Here is a 17,937-nt window from a genome sequence, read left to right as displayed (position 1 = left end):
GGCTACATTCGCAGTTGGACATGCGAAGAGGGAGTAGGGCCAACTAGACGGAAAGGGAGAAGGCGACACAAAAGAAATCCGTTTGAATACAAAGTATATCTTATCTTTAGCCTCAAACTATATCAGCAGAGATCTGAGGTCAAAATTAGCAGCTTATGCATCTATCAGTATCATGCATACTTACATATCGCTACTTTTATCTATAATACACATACTAATAGCCAAAATACAATCACGCGGCTTAAATGTGGTCTTAAGAATGAAATCGAAAAACAGTAACTCCTCAGTTTATACAATCTTATTTTCAGACATCACGTTTGTAAGCATCTTCCTTGTCTAACGGAAAACTAGAAATGGAAACTGTTGCAGCACAACACCGGGTATGAGTGCTGCAGGCACAAAGTGCAGTGGTACTGTCCAGAGGTACAGTGGACGGAATATTTCTGATTACCAGCTGCATATCCCAAGTAATTTGCTGTGTCTATTTCTGTCACCATGCCAAAGCTTTAATTAAAACAGTACTTAAATCACAACCAGTCTCGTGTATTGTGTCCTAGACTAACTTTCCTCCTATTACAGTCAGCTACCACCCTTGCAGGAGCTAAAACTAGCACCCACAGCACAGATTCTAGCAAAATAGCAAAACAAGCTGTCATAGGTATACTTATAGTATCTACATATCTGGATAACAGAATTATTACAGAAACATGGTGCGACCTCTCCCATGACTGGAATACTGGGATTGATGGCTACAAGCTCTTCAGAAGGGATAGACAGGGAAGAAAGGGTGGTGGCATAGCTCTCTATATCAAAGAGTGTTTTGATGTTGAAGAGCTTGAGGTTGGAAATGATAAAGTAGAGTCCCTATGGATAAGGATCAGGGGGATAGTCTTTAGGAGTGACATCGTGGTGGGGGTCTGTTATAGACCGCCTAGTCAGGATGAAGAAATAGACGAGGTGTTCTATAAACAACTCGTAGATGTTGCACGATGGCCAGCACTCGTTCTCATGGGGGACTTCAACTTCCCTGACGTATGCTGGAAATATAATACTGCGCAGAGGAAGCAGTCCTTGAAATTTCTAGAATGTGTGGATGATTGCTTCCTGACACAGCTGGTGCAAGAGCCTACCAGGGGAGGTGCCCTGCTTGACCTACTCTTCACTAACAGGGAAGGACTAGTAGGAGATGTGAAGGTTGGAGATTGTCTTGGCCAGAGTGACCATGAAATGGTGGAGTTTGCTATTCTGGGTGACGTCAAGAGGGTGACTAGCAAAACTGCTACCTTGGACTTCCGGAGGGCAGACTTTGACCTGTTCAGGGTGCTTGTTGCAAGGGTCCCTTGGAACTCGCTCCTGAGGGGTAAAAGGGTCCAGGAAGCCTGGATGCTCCTCAAGATGGAAATCTTAAAGGCACAGGAGCAGGCTGTCCCGGAGTCCCGTAAGTCGAGCCGGAGGAGAAAAAGACCAGTGTGGATGAACCGGGATCTTTTGTTGAGACTCCGAGAGAAAAAGCGAGTCTATGTCCTCTGGAAGATGGGACAGGCTACTTGGGGTGACTACAGAGAACTGGCCAATATTTTCAGGCAGAAAGTTAGAAATGCTAAAGCCCAGCTTGAACTTAGACTGGCTACTGCAGTAAAGGAGAACAGGAAACCCTTTTACAAATATATTAACAACAAGAGAAAAACTAAGGAAAATTTCTCTCCTTTACTTGATGAGGCAGGGAATGTAACCACAGATGATAAGGAAAAGGCTGAGGTTCTCAATGCCTTCTTCACATCTGTCTTTAATAGACAGAGCAGTTGTCCACAGGGTACTTGCCCTGACATGGAAGTCCGGGACGGGGCGCATAATGCACCCCCTGTGATCCAAGCAGAGACGATCAGAGATCTACTCCTCCATCTGAACTGCCACAAGTCCATGGGACCAGATGGGATCCACCCAAGGGTGCTGAGGGAGCTGGCAGAGGTGATTGCCGAGCCACTTTCTGCCATCTATCAGCATTCCTGGTTATCTGGAGAGGTCCCACAAGATTGGAGGCTTGCCGATGTGACTCCCATCTACAAGAAAGGCCGTAAGGAAGACCCGGGGAACTACAGGCCTATCAGCCTGACCTTGGTATTAGGGAAAGTTATGGAGCAGATGATCTTGAGGGAAATCATACAGCATGTGCATGGCAACAAGGGGATCAGACCCAGCCAGCACGGGTTCACAAAGGGCAGGTCGTGCTTGTCCAACCTCATCTCCTTCTATGACTGGGTGACCAGACTGGTAGATGAGGGAAAGGCTGTTGATGTAGTCTACCTGGACTTCAGCAAGGCCTTTGACACGGTCTCCCACAGTATTCTCCTGAGGAAACTGGCAGCCCGTGGTGTGGACAGGTTCACTCTTCTCTGGGTGGAGAACTGGCTGGAGGGCCGTGCCCAGAGGGTAGCGGTTAATGGAGTTAAGTCCAGCTGGCGTCCTGTTACGAGTGGTGTCCCCCAAGGGTCAGTTTTGGGGCCCATCTTGTTTAATATCTTTATTGATGACCTAGATGAGGGGATTGAGTGTACGCTCAGTAAGTTTGCAGATGACACCAAGTTGGGAGGATGTGTCAAACTGCCTGAGGTTAGGGAGGCCCTTCAGAGGGATTTGGATAGGCTGAACAGCTGGGCTGAGCTCAATGGGATGAGGTTCAATAAGACCAAGTGCCGGGTCCTGCACTTTGGCCACAATAACCCCATGCAATGCTATAGGCTTGGGGCAGAATGGCTTGAAGAAAGTAGAGAGGAAAAAGACCTGGGGGTGTTGGTTGATGCTCGGCTTAACATGAGCCGGCAGTGTGCCCAGGTGGCCAAGAAGGTCAACGGCATCCTGGCCTGTATTAGAAATAGTGTAGCCAGCAGGAGCAGGGAGGTGATCATCCCCCTGTACTCAGCTCTGGTGCGGCCGCACCTCGAGTACTGTGTTCAGTTTTGGGCCCCTCACTACAAGAAGGACATTGAGGCCCTGGAACGTGTTCAGAGAAGGGCAACAAAACTGGTGAGGGGTCTGGAGCACAAGTCTTATGAGGAGCGGCTGAGGGAGCTGGGATTGTTTAGTCTGGAGAAGAGGAGGCTCAGAGGAGACCTTATTGCACTCTACCACTTCCTGAAAGGGGGTTGTGGTGAGGAGGGGGTGGGCCTCTTCTCCCTGATAAATAATGACAGGACGAGAGGGAATGGCCACAAGTTGCGCCGGGGAAGATTTAGATTAGACCTGAGGAAGCATTTCTTTTCTGAAAGAGTGGTCAGGCACTGGAATGGCCTGCCTAGGGAGGTGGTTGAGGCACCATCCCTAGCACTGTTCAAGAAGCGTTTAGATGAGGTGCTAAGGGATTTGATTTAGTAGTTCAGTGGGTAGGGATGGTGATAGGAGGATGGTTGGACTAGATGATCTTGTAGGTCCTTTCCAACCTAATGAACCTATGAACGAGGACATATTTAATCAACCATGAATGCACAGTGGAATAAGAATCAGGAAACAGCTTAATGGAAGAAAAATATGCAACATAGCATGCAAGAGAGGAAAGCCATGGGGAAGCACCAAACCTTATTTTAAAACAAGCAACAAAGAAAGAAACCTAACATGTTTGTCAGTATCTTCTGTTTGAGGAATTGCCACAGTTATTACAGGCCAGTTTGGGAGACTATTGCTAAAGCAGTGCACTTATCCAACTGAAATGCCTACACACTGGAGTTTGTAAGATGAGGGAGTAAAGGTTTGCCACCAGATAGTAGGGAAGGATAGGCATAACAGTTTATTGGAGATTTTTGTGAGCTGTGGCAACTTCCACTAGCTTCCGCCGGCACAGAGAAGTCTCAGGCAAAGGATCACGGTTAGCTAGACTCAGCCATTAAAAACTATGCTCATGGTTCACAACAGCTGTGTAGCAGAGCACTGCATAGTGATGCTTACACAGCTGGAGCAAACAAAAGGCAAAGTTCAACAAAACAACAAAATGCTCATTTCAGTCTCATTCCCCTAACTGCTGCTTTACCAGGAAGGTTTCCAAAACTTGATTATCTTTGAAACTTCTGTCTCACTGTCAAATTTGGGTAAAATTGATTACAACTTCAAAAGTTGCTGTTCAGAATGTATGACACAAGGATTACATCCTTCTAATTTGATCAAGAAACCCGAATGCACTAGACAAAAATCAGATTAAACATGAGAAACAAGGGAAGAGACTAGAAAGGAAGGCTGAGTGACAGAACAGGAAAAAACAAGATGAGAAGCAGGCCGTGGATCCACAACTAAGAAAAACGGACACTGGATCATGACTAGAATTAATTCCATTACTTTCTGCTGTCAAAAAGACAGAAAAAAAGCCTAAAAATCAAGCTAGAAACGAGAGATGGTACAGTTAGATGGGACATCTGAAAGCTTTATATGGCTTAAAGGGTAGGTTCCTCCTTCGGTCTAATATGGGATCTTTTGCCATTGGAAACCATTTAGCCAATATAGGTATTAAAGCAGGGACCTAATCTTGCTGGATACCTTCTTCCCTTGACCATCACCTTGAAGTTATTCTTACCCATCTCTAGTCCTTTCAGTTCTGTGAGAAAGCAGGTAAGAACAAAATAATTTAGTGATACTGATTGAAAGCAAAGAATATTTTTGAAAAAGTGAAAAAAATTGCTTCTTTCCATATAGTTTTTCTCTTCTGTTTCTTAGGACTTGCTTTCTCCTCTCACATAGAGAGAAATTCAGAATCAGTGTGAAAACTAAGTAACAGTCAGACATGAAAGCTACCCATCAAAATGTATGATGTCCTACTTCATCCCACTCAATCAGCAGAATGCACCAGAAATAAACTTAAAACACCACATCTACATACATTTACAAGAAAAAAAATCACTGAAGACAGGAGACTGGCACAAACACTGAAGCCAAGATTTGATTTCTCTATTATCTAATCTTCAGATGTTGCAAGCCTAGACAGAATCTAGTGGTATTACAACAGTGTGTATTATTAAAAAAAAAAAACACAACAACAAAAAAAAAAACCTCATCCAAACAAAACGAAAACCCTACCGAAATACTGGGTTAGTCTGAACTTACATTCTTATTATACTTACCTTGTTATATTTGAATATCTACAGAGAGCACAGAGATTGATTTTTTATTTTTCATTTTGTTGACAAAAATACCCTTTCTCTGTCAGGCTTGATCATTGGGTCAAGCAGAAATGACACTTCTCAGGCATTTCTCATGAAAGGACGCAAAAGGAGTGACTACAGTACCTAACCTTCTGTTATATACGCGCAAAGGCTCCGCAAGGAATGTGTGATCTGTTCCAGAAGCCAGATGCCAACTTTGTCACCACCAGAGCTGTAATCTCAGGCCTGAGCACTTTCACAGGATGTACAAAGAACAGCACGCTGCTCATGCAACAAAACAACTGCAGTACTGTTTTGAGAAAAATTCAGCTCTGCAGAAGAGCAAGGTGTGCAGGAACACAGCCAGGGCCACAGCCTGCTACACCCAGCCTGCACTGGGACTGTGCTGCACATGGCCTCTGTGGGATCGGGGCTGGGCAGGGCTGGGACCATGTGTGTGCACCATGTCTGTCTGGGGTGGGGAGCCACTGCAAGTTGCAATGGGGCTCTGCTCCTCATTTCCTAATCGGACAGGGGTCCTGTCGTCATGGCTAAACTTCAGTAAAAACTTTCCACATCTGCCCTTGAGTCTTCTTTCCCCTACATTTGCAAAATGCCTTGAGTCACTTTTGTGACATATCTCATTCAAAATACAGTAGTTCCGAGTACCAGCTCCACATACTTGAGGTGGGCTTCAACTCATGCTTTTTTTCTAGGGCAATGAATCCCTCAAATACCTTAGCCTCCAAGCTGCAACTTAGGTAACTACAATTTATTGCCACTAGCAGTTTGAAAACTAATTCCAAATATTCTCTAATAAAAACCACTAAATTGCCCTAATTTCAGATTAATTTTTGTTAGTTTCAGCCACTTTAGAACTTATAATATCTTTCCCTGTTATTAATTTTACTACATTGGAAATCCTGCATTGTATTTTTTCTCCCTTTTAGTCAGAGAATTCTAGTAAGCTACCTTGTCAAGAGCACAGACACTGCTATCTCTAAAACTGATACTTTATAATAGGAACCAATCATCCAAACCATTGCTACAATCTAGGCTTCAAAGTCTCCATGTAGAATGTGTAATGTCTCTCTGTATCTCTATTTATAGAAGATTTGCATGCACAGAGGACATAAATGATATTCTGTACTAGCTGTATGTATAAATGCTCCTATTTCAGCCTAAGCGTGATGTGGGTTATTAAGCTAAGCAAGAAAAAAAACTATCATAATACTCAGAATAAAAGTGTCTATACAAAGGAGTTCATGTCAAATAGCTATCATTAAACTATTTGGCAGTATCTTCTGCCTGGAGACACATCTTACGTTTTCACTAAAACAAACAAACAAATAGTCCTCTATCAAATGTAACAAAGAAGAATCCATTCTAAAACTTTTCTTGCAGTCTTCCTGACTTCAACCATGATAAATACTAATCTCTCATCATGCAGTGGTTTATTTGAACAGTTTTTGAAAAAAAATTGCTCGACTCTGTGAAGGTCCAGAGGTTACAGAGGAGATAATAGAATAAATAAATAGAATGTACTGAACAAAGAATCTGCTGCTTCTTTTCCTGATCTAAGACTACCTTAAAAAAACAAAACAAAAAACTACAACGGTTTTATGGGAGAACTTCTTGTGTCTGTAAGAAGCACTTTGTTCACAACACTCACACCGGCAAATACACACAGACTCTCAGATAATACCATTTCAGATTTGGGCACAATCATTTGACTTTCATTTTTACTGTCATTCACTCCCTATAGCTGGTAGGCCTAGAGTAGAGTAAGAAGCTGAAGAAGCTAATTGAATATGTTATCTTCCCATCCTCTCGAGACAATTTCAGCTATAACTGGCTTTCTCTTATATCGCATGTCATACTAGAAAGTGTGTACATGTGTAACTAATCTCATAATACAACACCTTGTAATGAAGAAAACTTAAATTTCCTTGAACACTGGACATTTCAACACAGGAGGCTTCCCCACAGGCACCCTTCAGGTACTGGAAGGCTACTATAAGGTCTCCTCAGACACTTCTGCTCTCTTCGCTGAAAAGCCTCAGCTCTCTCAGTCTGTCCCCATAGGGGAGGTGCTCTGGCCCACTGATCACCTTTGTGGCCCTCCTCTGGACCCACTTGATGTCCTCCAGAACTGGACACAGTACTCTAGGCAAGGTCTCACAAAAGCAGAGTAGAGGGGCAGAATCACCTCCCTTGGCCTGAAGGTCATGCTTCTCTTGCTGCAACCTAGGATACAGTTGGCCTTCTGGGCTGTAAGCACACACTGTCAGCTCATGTTGAGTCTTTCATCAACTGACACCCTCAAAGCCTTCGCCTCTGGGCCTGCTCTCAAGTCATTCTCTGTCCAACCTGTATCTGTGCTTGGGATTGCCACAGCTCAGGTGGAGGGCCCTGCACTTGGATGATAACAAGACAGTTTGTAATTTCACTCTTCAGACAAAAGTATGCTCCTTCTTTATTTAATGAATACCTCTGAATATACCTCACGTATTCAACAAGCACAGAAGGGCAAAGGAAAACCCCTTCCATATATGCAAAGGGGTCAAACTACTACACCGCTGTGGATAAAAATGATTGGCCACAGCATGCATAAGCATTTCGAGTTTTTTAGATAATTACTTAGTCTTACAAACATCAACACAAAGCACCATCTTACAATCAAGTAAGAGCAAAAAATAAAGTCCACTGAAGATGATTCAATTACATATAATATGGCATATAAGTCGCAGAAACAGAAACCTATTAAGCTTTCATCAACTGGAAATCATTGGGAATGCTTTCTATTTTGATAGAATGAGCAATGAAGGACGTGGTTTAAGTGGGCCTTGGTGATGGGTTGATGGTTGGACTAGATGTCTTAGAGGCCTTTCCCAACCTCAATAATTCTATGAAACACTGCTCTTATCATTCATTAAAAGTCCAACTGATTGAACAAGTGGTAGGCACAATGAAAAACTGCTGAAGTCTCTTGATTTGAAATTCCTTCAATCAACTAGACTTCTGGAGAAAGGGTAGATTTAGAAGCACCCTCCAACTGTGATATTAATTCATTTCTGTAGCTAGAGATAACAAAGACAGCACTTATATTGTTATTGGTTTCCCTCACTGAAAACACACATACTATGCACTAAACCAGTAACACTTAGTTCTTAATCCTAATAAGCATAAAAATCTTAAACTGAGTGAACAGCTGTTTGAGAATACCATCACCTCCTGAATTTGTGACAGATGATATCAGATCTATCACCTGAAGCACGTAATAAAACAAGACCCATCTCTTTCTCTAACCCCTTCCCCCCCCCCCACAACTATCCCCTGCAGGACACAAGTTTCTTCTTCTTTCACCAAATTCTACAGTACTTTACATTTCCCACATTAACCTCCTTAAATGACTAACATGAGATTTTTTGAAAGTGTGGAAAACAAACGATAACTAAGAACAAGGAGGTCAAAGTGGAAGGCTCTGCCCTGCCTAACAAGCTCACTCGTTACTGTAACAGACAAGATCTATTTCAAAGGGTAATGGAAGGAGAGACTTCACAGTACATTGTTCCTTTAAGATTGGTTCAGCTATGACAGATAGGGCCTTTGTGGGAGGTCCTGTGACCCAGCCATGTGGCAGACATCTCTCCTTTTTCAAAAACTTTCAGAAAGGAAGTACTCTCCCACTCAGACAACAGTGAAAAAGCACTCCACAGAAAATCTTAAAGACAGCAGACCTCATTATGGCACAGCACCAAGTTTGGGGAAGTTCTTGAATCTGAAAACAGCATATTTCTTCTTTAAAACTAAGTCATTCATTAATTTTAAAACAGCAAACTTGATGCAACAAAGTTACTCTCTGTTTTAAAGCTAAATAAATACCAATGAAACAGAACACACCAGTTTTTTAGCTATGATTAATATATACTTCAATAAACAAGGCAATTTTAATGCAAAAATGCATAAATAACAGCTCCATCATAAGGCAGTTTAAGCAAAATAGTTTAAATGTTTTTGTACTACACCTTAAGAGTCACAACAAATACTATTCAGTAGAAACATCTTCAACAGTTACATAAAAATATAAAGATTATACTCTAATTAAATGCTAAATAGCAATTAAAAGTAGAAGCCTTTCTGCTAGTAGAAAGAAGCAATACATGCAAGCAGTGTATTTATTTGTACATTTTAATGTGTAAATGAGAGAATAAGTTGAGAAAAATAACAACTACAAATGTCATGCAAAGTTAAAATGAAATATACAAAATTAAGGTCTTTAGTGTTCTGATTTAAAGAAATATTGTACAATATTTAAATCAGACCACAGTCTTCTCACAGCATGCACTTCTCACAGCAGGCACCAGTTGTAAAGTACACCTCAAAAAAGTGAGGAGCCTTGTCCAGCCAAAATTCAGGGTGGGCATTTCCAAATTCATTAAAACTTAGGAATTCGAGTAAAGAGTTCAAGCAAAAATGTTCTTGGGGCACAAGGATATAGTTAACCAGAAATTAGTTCTATTTTTACTCCCTGAAGAAATAAGTTTCATCCAGGGAACACACCTCCTCCTTCTCGTTCTTTTTTTTTTTCTCCCAATACTTCATGTTTATTAAAACACTCTCACACAGATTGTGCATCAAAACATACAACTGTATGTAAAACTACCAGTACTGTACAATGATAGTAGCACAAGTGGTTTGGAGATATATGCACCACTGACAGCAATACCTTAGACAAAAACAGCATCACTGACTGTTTTCCTTGAAGGCTACAGTATTTTGTTCCCTGAATGACTGACTATTTACCTGCTGTATGCAATCATTTTCTGTAAATCACATACCATGGTGATATATCTGAGATTCTTAAGATGCAAGGAAATGAAAATATTTAGGCTTCTATTAGTTCCTGCATCGCTCTAACAAGCTGTGTTATCTGTCCTACACAGGGACTAGCAGGAGTCACACATGAATCTCCAGGCACAGAAATGGAAGACCCATTGGAAAGGCCCAAAACAGAAATTTAATCTTTTGCCTGCAAGTCTCAGTAGCTGTTTGACCTTTTCAAGTCTCTAAAGCCAGATAAATATACTGAAATTCTATTCTCCTGGAAAAAAATGAGCAAATTATTACTGATTTGGAATGGAGTTCCTTCTAAAAGATGACAGTCATGCATGCGAACATCGACAAGCAGAATTAGCTAATACAATTATACACATAAACAAAAGGAATGATGCCCTAACCAGTTTAATCAAAGATGTGAAATTCTCTGGGTAGGTAAGCAAATCACTTAGCTGATCACTCCACAGTACCTAAGACATGACTGCAGATACTTCTCGTCTTTTAATGCCCAAATGAAGGAAATGGTAAAAATGGACCAACACCACTAAATTGCTCCTGTTTTTCTTCCTCTGAATATTAGTATTTTAAGATAGCAAATAGAACTAAAAGTTTAATTTAGTTCGACTTCATATAAAAAGCAGTACTATCCAAGCACTTTAATATTTGCTCCACAGGAATTATTGGAGACAAATATAAAAGATATATATATATATATATATATATATATATAAAAGATATATATATTTAGAAATAAAAACATTATTAAAATTTCATTTATGAGAACCTCATTTAGAAATTCTGATCAGAACAATAAAGCTCACCAGGTACAGTGATCAGAGAAGGAAAAAAGCATAACTATGGAGACTATTAATAAATACACACTTTATATCTAATATAGACAGACATCTCAACAGAAGAATGCTTCTGCTTTTTCCATTCCACTATACTCAGTCACATTCTAAATGCTTTTGGATGTGACAAATGAAGACAAAATTTAAGCCTTCAAATATAAGTCTTAGATTTTCAATTAACATATTCAAGTTGTTATATCTTAAAGCCAACAGACATCACAGACAAAAAAGATAAAAGCACAGATAATTCTTCCACAGATTTTTACAGACCTTTTCAACAGCAGGTGTTAAGAGATCAATAAACAAGGTAAACAAACAGCCTTACAGTGTCCACTTCTAAAGAAACACAAATACAAGAAGCAATAAAACCCACAGATAATGTAAATATTGTACATACATATGAATATATGCATAATTCTTAATGTATGCTTTTTACTTCATTCTCTGATTTCTATTCTTGTTTTGTTTTTTTTTTAAAAAGCATTCTCATGACTGTATCTGTAAGACTGCAAGCCATCAAAGCAATAAAGAACTAGTATAATAGATATTACTAGGAAGTCTGAAATGCAAGCAATGTGTCTAAGCCTTAGCTTGCGCAGTAAAGTGGCTACATTACTGTTTCTACCCACACAGAGGTAGCTGTGTGAATTCCTTACGGAAGTATACAGCCCCAACCAAAAGGGACAGATCTCAAAAAAGCTACCAGTCCCCTCTACAAACATTGTCACTGAATCATAGATTGGCCTGGACTGAAAAGGACCTTAAAGATCATCTAGTTTAAATCCCACTGCTGTGGGCAGGCTTTTATCTCATTTTGCTTCAAAAACAGCATTTTCATGGCAAGAACAGAAATATTAGAAGCAATATAAATTAACAGATTACTCAGTCAGTTTAGAAAAGTCAGTTAAGCTTGCAGATTTGGAATATGTAAAAAAAAAAAAAAGAGGAATTTGACTGTCATTCTTACTTCAGTTGTTATGTTACTGATAGTCAGGCATTTACATTTAGAATTCACTCGGGAAGTTCAGAATAGTATTTGGAGAAGATCCTAGCAGTGACCAGCCCTAAATAGCTACATATGTAAACAAATTCCCTTGTAAAGTGGATACTAATGTAACAAAACAAAACAAAAAAGGTTTTAAAGACTTTTTCCTTTCTCAGAGGTATAGGAAATTTATTTACTGGGAAAGTTGTGATTTAAAATGATTCTATTTACTTTATACGTACTAGTCATTTAATAGTTTTAAGACCCATTTTAATTTATATTTCAATTAAAAAAGAATAGCTTCAATACCTTCACAGAATAGGTTCACTAGCATCCCATCTATAATGTTTCTCTTTAATAAGAGCACCATGACCAGACAAAACATTAAACTATGAAGAGTTAAAACCAGTGAGTTTAAGCTGATTACAAGCAATGGAACAAGTGATCATCTCCAGTCTCTGTAGTAGTTCTTATACACTAACAAGATACAGAATCTGTCCTTTCTTCACCCCCACCTCGGTGATACTAGCAGCCTTCACCTCAAGTATAAACTTAGTGAAAAGCAGCATGTCTTCTTTTCTGGTGGCCTTAATAAAAAAATCGTACTACAAACAGCACCACAATACATCTTCCACCCTTGCTCAAATTTTATGTAGAAATTTTCCTTTGGTGCAATGTTTACAGATACTTCGTGTCTGTCTCACAGTCTTCATTCTCCCTGAAACTGTCCATTACAGAACACTTTTCTCTTGTAACTCAGTTGTAAGTCATAAGCAGAAAATACTTCACCCATTTGCCTAACATGTTAGAGCCTTTATTCACACATGGACCTTCTACACACTACTACTGTAATTTAAAAATTAAATACAAACTATTACATTCAATTTAAAAAATATATATTTGGGGTGATTTCTGACATTTTTTTTTTTACTTCAAAATATATTTCAGATAATCTTCAATAGCAAAAATGTGTATTAGAACAATGAACTAGCTCAAAAAAAAAGTCTCAAACAGTTAAAATTCTTTTGTAAAGCTGTTTGTTACTGTCATAGCATATCAACAACAAAAATATCTAAGTTAGTCCACATGAAAACAACCAACTCTGAGCTCAAATATTTCCTCTGAATTTTGAAATCAAACTTAAAAGCTTAACTCAGGAAACTAGAGTTCAGACCCTTGCATACTTATGATAAAATGAGTATGGTCCTAAGGATGTCTATGTAATACTAGCTTTCCCATATTAGGGAAATACACTTACCATACACTTACCTGAAGCACAGATAGAATAGCCTCACAGCACTAGATAAAAGGATACCTTTGCTTGCTTTCACTTAAATCTAACTAGATGCAAGACTTTAGTAATTTAATCTATACAATACTGTCTCAACAGTGCTGAGTTAACATGCCGTCTCCCGAAAAATGTAAGAATAAGACTGCACTGAGGACATTATACCACATATGACTACTCTGATAAATTTCCTCTGATTTTGAGATGTATCCTGTAATCTCCACAGGAGATGCTCTAACAGATGTTCCAGAGTTCAAAAGCACATTATAGCCTCTTTTCCAGAATTTCTTCTAACAATTTCAATCACAGATATGAAATTCTTCTCTACTGAGTAATATTAAACAGAACGCCTCATCTTTTTACTAAACACTTTATCGCGAATCTCTGCTTTAACATTTCTTTATGATTTCTACTATTTTGATAACCACTGATAAAACAAAAGAATTAAGAAAACTACGTGAAAAAGATACTTTCCCCCTTCACTTTTGATTTTATATTTGAACTAAAACCTTCTAATTATCATTTTATAGTTGTGAAAACAGTAACTGACTACCAATAACTCACAAGCCAGCTTTCAAAATTTCATAGATCATCTAAGACCATTAACCCATCACCACCACACCCAGTAAGACACATCCCTCGGTGCCACACCTCCACAGTTCTTGAATGGTTGCAGGGATGGTGACTCCACCACTTCCATGGGCAACTTGTTTCAAACAATGACCACCCTTTCAGAGAAGAATTTTTTTTCTACTATCCAATCTGAACTTCCCCAGTGCAACTCTCTTTACTAGTTATCAGACTTGTGCTCCAGTCTCCTCACTAGGCTTTGCTGCCCTTCTCTGGACATACTCAGGGCTTCAATATCTTTGTTGCAGTGAGGGGCTCAAAACTGAACATAGTACTTAAGCTACAGCCTCACCAGACAAAAAGCAAATTCACTAAAATTCAACTGACTGAAATGCAGATATCTATTTAGATCTTTACGCTTAAGTTTCTATAGTTTAAAAAGCAGATCAGTGCTTTTAGCATCAGATGAAAATTAGACTCTTGTCCCTCTACTTTTGTCTGCTACTGACTTTCCTAGTTTCTTTAAAAGCAATGCTGCAGAATACTTAGCACTCACATCTCCTTCTTTGTTATGTTTAGTGTTAAGCTAAGCTGCAGTTCCTGACTCTCAGTGCTCTCATAATGGCTGAAGAGTCACTGCCTCCAGGGTCCTATGAAGGCTATGTAAAGACAATTAGGGACTGCTGCAGCCAGCACCCACATCCAACAGCAGTGAGCAACCCTGCTGCTTGCAAGCAGACTTGACACCTCCAATTCATCTTAAAGGAGGAATACCAAGACATGGCAAAGTTGGAAGAGCAGGATAAGTGATGTAACTAGCACAGTGGGAAAGCTGAGGTTCCTCTTTGTGATTGCTGGAAGTGAAGGTTTGCAAATCAGGTGTTTGCTGAAAAAAAAAAAAAAAAAAAAAAAAAAAAAAGGATGTAGCTGAAACTTAAATTTAGCATAAACATGTGCATGAATGGATGGGGGAGGTAAGTGTAAGCAGTGGACTGCTGTCTTAGCTTGGAAAACAGGGATACACTCCCACTTTGCATGGTTAGAAAGCCACATGATTCTGGATGATAGATATTACTGCTGATAACAATATACCGTCTAAGTAGGCTTGGAAACCCCTGGTGTGTGCTACACCATCATTTCTGCAAATATTCTCTTTTCAGATTTTAATATAGCAATGGTTCTCTTGAACAACTGTACTTACTCTCCTACTATCCATTTTTAGTCTGATAAAAAAACGTCTTTCCCTCTGGCTTTATGTTTTGCATCAATTATTTAAATTAAAGCACTTAACATCAAGCTCTTTATAAGTAGCATATTCTGTATGTTTAAGAATATTTCACAAAGGCTTGTAAAGAAAAGCTATATAAAATTATTTAACAGAAAATCATTTAACAGTAACTTTCTATTTCATACTCAAGGGTTTAAAAAGCTAAAGCTCCATTAAATGAGAGTTTTACTTGATTTTACACATCATGTAAGATTTGATTCAGTAAAAACAAAAGCTACAATAAAAACCACACATCTACAAAGCATCATTACTTCCAAAACATTCAGTACACAACAAATAAACCATTTTTGGGTTTTTTTTTTTTTTGATTGATTAAATCACACTTTGGAGGAAAAGGTATCATTTAGAAGTTTACTTCTGTAACATCAGAAGATGCTACCATCCACATGTATGTGCACAAACAGCTGTTTACTTATACTGACTTACGTGTATATCATATACATAAATCCAGCAACGCTGGGTATAAACAAGTATAAGTTTTGATCGTGGGTCCTACATCACTTGCATATTACACGTATGAGTGAGGTCTACAAACAGGTACAGAAATTCCACCTTAGTTATCCGAACCAATACTATTAAATGGTGGAAAGAAGTAGAATAGATAAAACAAAAACATGCTGTTACATGCTTCATCAATCACAGAATCTGGAACTGAGTCAACTGACAAAATTGATTCCTATGGTCAAAACAAAACAAAACAAAAAAATCGAAGTCAAAATGAAATTAGAAAGTGAAGAGAATGGAAAAGCAGAGCTAGCCTTCTAAAAAACAAATCGAAGAAAAATCCTCCCATATTCAGTATCACTGGCACAAACTCCACTGATAGCAACAGATTGATACAGTGCATACCGGATTCACAAACGCGTGCCCCAAATTTTTATACAGTGGTAGCGTCACTGGTTCTACATAAGGATATCTCTACCAATGAGATATTTTAAAAATAAAATCCCAGGATTGATTTCAGCTCTGATCTTTACACTCCATAGATTCTGACTATCAGCTGCAATGCAGGAGAACAACACTGGGCCTCCTGCCACCTTCTGGTATTGCCATGGCATCTTGGTGTGCCCAAAGCAGGAGCTGGAAGGAAATCTGACTGGATTATACCCCAGCTCTGCTAGTATGCTGGACAGCTCTATGTGATCAAGTGATGGAAGCATGAAGTAGCCCAGTTCCTGAAATTAACCACATGCAGCTGCATTCTCTAGAACAAGGACACACACAAGGGCTCCTAAACTGGTATCTAAAAGATTATATACCATGAAAATGCATGTCAGACATTTGTAAACACATAATTAACGTTATTCTTGTGTTCCTGTCACAAGGCATGCTTAGCTCAGTTTAGCAGCTGTGCTTACATCTGTATCAGTTTCTGAAGTCACTTAAATGAGTGTCACAATAGTAAACACAGTCCATCGTCAATAATTTCAGCCACAGCCCCCCTAATTTAACGGGAAATAAACTACTTTTAAGGATTTTTTTGCTAGATCACAATCCTCTCTTTGCACCATGACTCTAAAGAAACATATTCCAAAGAAATTCTAATCAAACAGAAACAACCATTTCCAACTGTGAGCAACCTTCCTCCATCCTCCCACATACCGCTTGAAAATAACCACAATTCACACAGCAGATGCAAAACGAGGACTTTTAGAAACAGGTTATATGCAGTTATTTTTAAACATATCCGAGGCTGTAGATTAGTGACATGGGCTCACTTCCCAGCTCTACCAAAGGGTCCTTGCATGGCCTTGGGCATGTGATTTATTTATTTGCTTTCATTTACTTGTGCACTAAAGAGAGATGAGTCCACTTTTTGTTCAGCGGGTGCTGCAAGGACCCTGGTGCAACTGCAAAGTGTTCCAACACCAACACACTGAGAACCAGCAGTGTCGGACGGCACCAAACGGCACTCGCAGTATGATGATCTCTTGGGTCTGGGGCACAAATTCAAGTGAGAGGAATTAGCTGTCTCGACGGCAGAAGAAGAAGGAGCTTGCAAGCTAAGCAGGGCATTCATAGCGACCCAGAAAACACCCGGGCCACCCCGCGCGGGCTTTGCCAGCTCCATCGGAGCGGCTGAACTAAGGGCCTCCCCAGACAGACATGGCATTTCTTAGGCGGACACAAGCAATGGAGAACACCGCACCTATCGCCGAACACGTAGGCCAGCACGTCAGCCCACGCGCTGCACAAACCGAGGCACGAAACACGGCCACGTCGCTCTGTCTGAGCCAACTTTCGCTTTCCCGGCTCTCCGCAGTGCCGGGGCCGGCAGTTCCGGGGGGAGGCACCCTGCCCGCGGGGCACGGCCACGCAGCGGCACAGGGCGCGGAGCTCCCGCCGCGGCCCTCTCCGCCCGCTCACACCGCCCCGGCCTCGGGCTCCGGCGGCTGCCAGCCCGGCCCCCGCCCTAAGGCAGGCGGCGGCCGCCGACGGGACGCCCCCTTCCGCCCCTCGCAGCCCGGACACCTACCCACACCATCCCAGAGCCCGGCGGCGGGGAAAGGGAGTGGCGAGGGAGCGACCGGTCCTCTCCCGCCGCAGCTGCACACCCGAAAGCGCGGAGAACCCCGAAAAAGCTGAACAAAGGGAACCTCGCTCCGCCGCCGCCGCCCCTCCGATTGGCCGGGGAGGGCGGGCCGGGGGCGGGGCGCGGCGCGCGGGGGCGGAAGGGGGCGACTCCGGGCGGTAACCCTGGCAACGGCGGCCTCCCTGCGGCCACGGCGGGGGCCGGGATGGAGACGGGGGCGAAATGGCTGCGCGGCCGCGCCCAGCCTCGCCGTGCTGCCGCGCCGAGGGCACAAGCAGGCAGGCAGGGCCGGCGGCCGAGAGGTGTTTGCTGACAGCCTCCCTCCTCCTCCCATCCCAGCCGTCCCACTCCTGCGCACGGTGCTGTCTGCACGCACACGCCGGGCCTCGCACGCCATCGTTACGTCTCGGCTACCAAAGGCACTCAAGCGTGCCTTCCGTAGGCCGGCTGTTTTTGCAGA

The 17,937-nt window shown here is 41.2% G+C and overlaps 1 protein-coding gene across 1 annotated transcript in view; it reads right to left on the bottom strand.

Annotated features, from left to right (window-relative positions):
• TNPO1 (transportin 1) overlaps positions 1-17,548 on the bottom strand; it is a 78,611-nt gene extending 61,063 nt beyond the window's left edge. The window contains exon 1 of the mRNA XM_065744197.1: positions 17,421-17,548. The gene's annotated coding sequence lies outside the window, so the exon portion shown is untranslated. The remainder of the gene's footprint in view (positions 1-17,420) is intronic.
• Between the last annotated feature and the right edge of the window lie 389 nt (positions 17,549-17,937).

This window comes from Cyrtonyx montezumae, unplaced genomic scaffold, assembly GCF_038088225.1.
Source record: "Cyrtonyx montezumae isolate F1298 unplaced genomic scaffold, pur_monq_1.0 scaffold_30, whole genome shotgun sequence".
Classification (NCBI taxonomy): domain Eukaryota; kingdom Metazoa; phylum Chordata; class Aves; order Galliformes; family Odontophoridae; genus Cyrtonyx; species Cyrtonyx montezumae.
The sequence above is the reverse complement of the archived record's forward strand: the minus strand, read 5'-3'. Positions and strand labels throughout refer to the sequence as shown.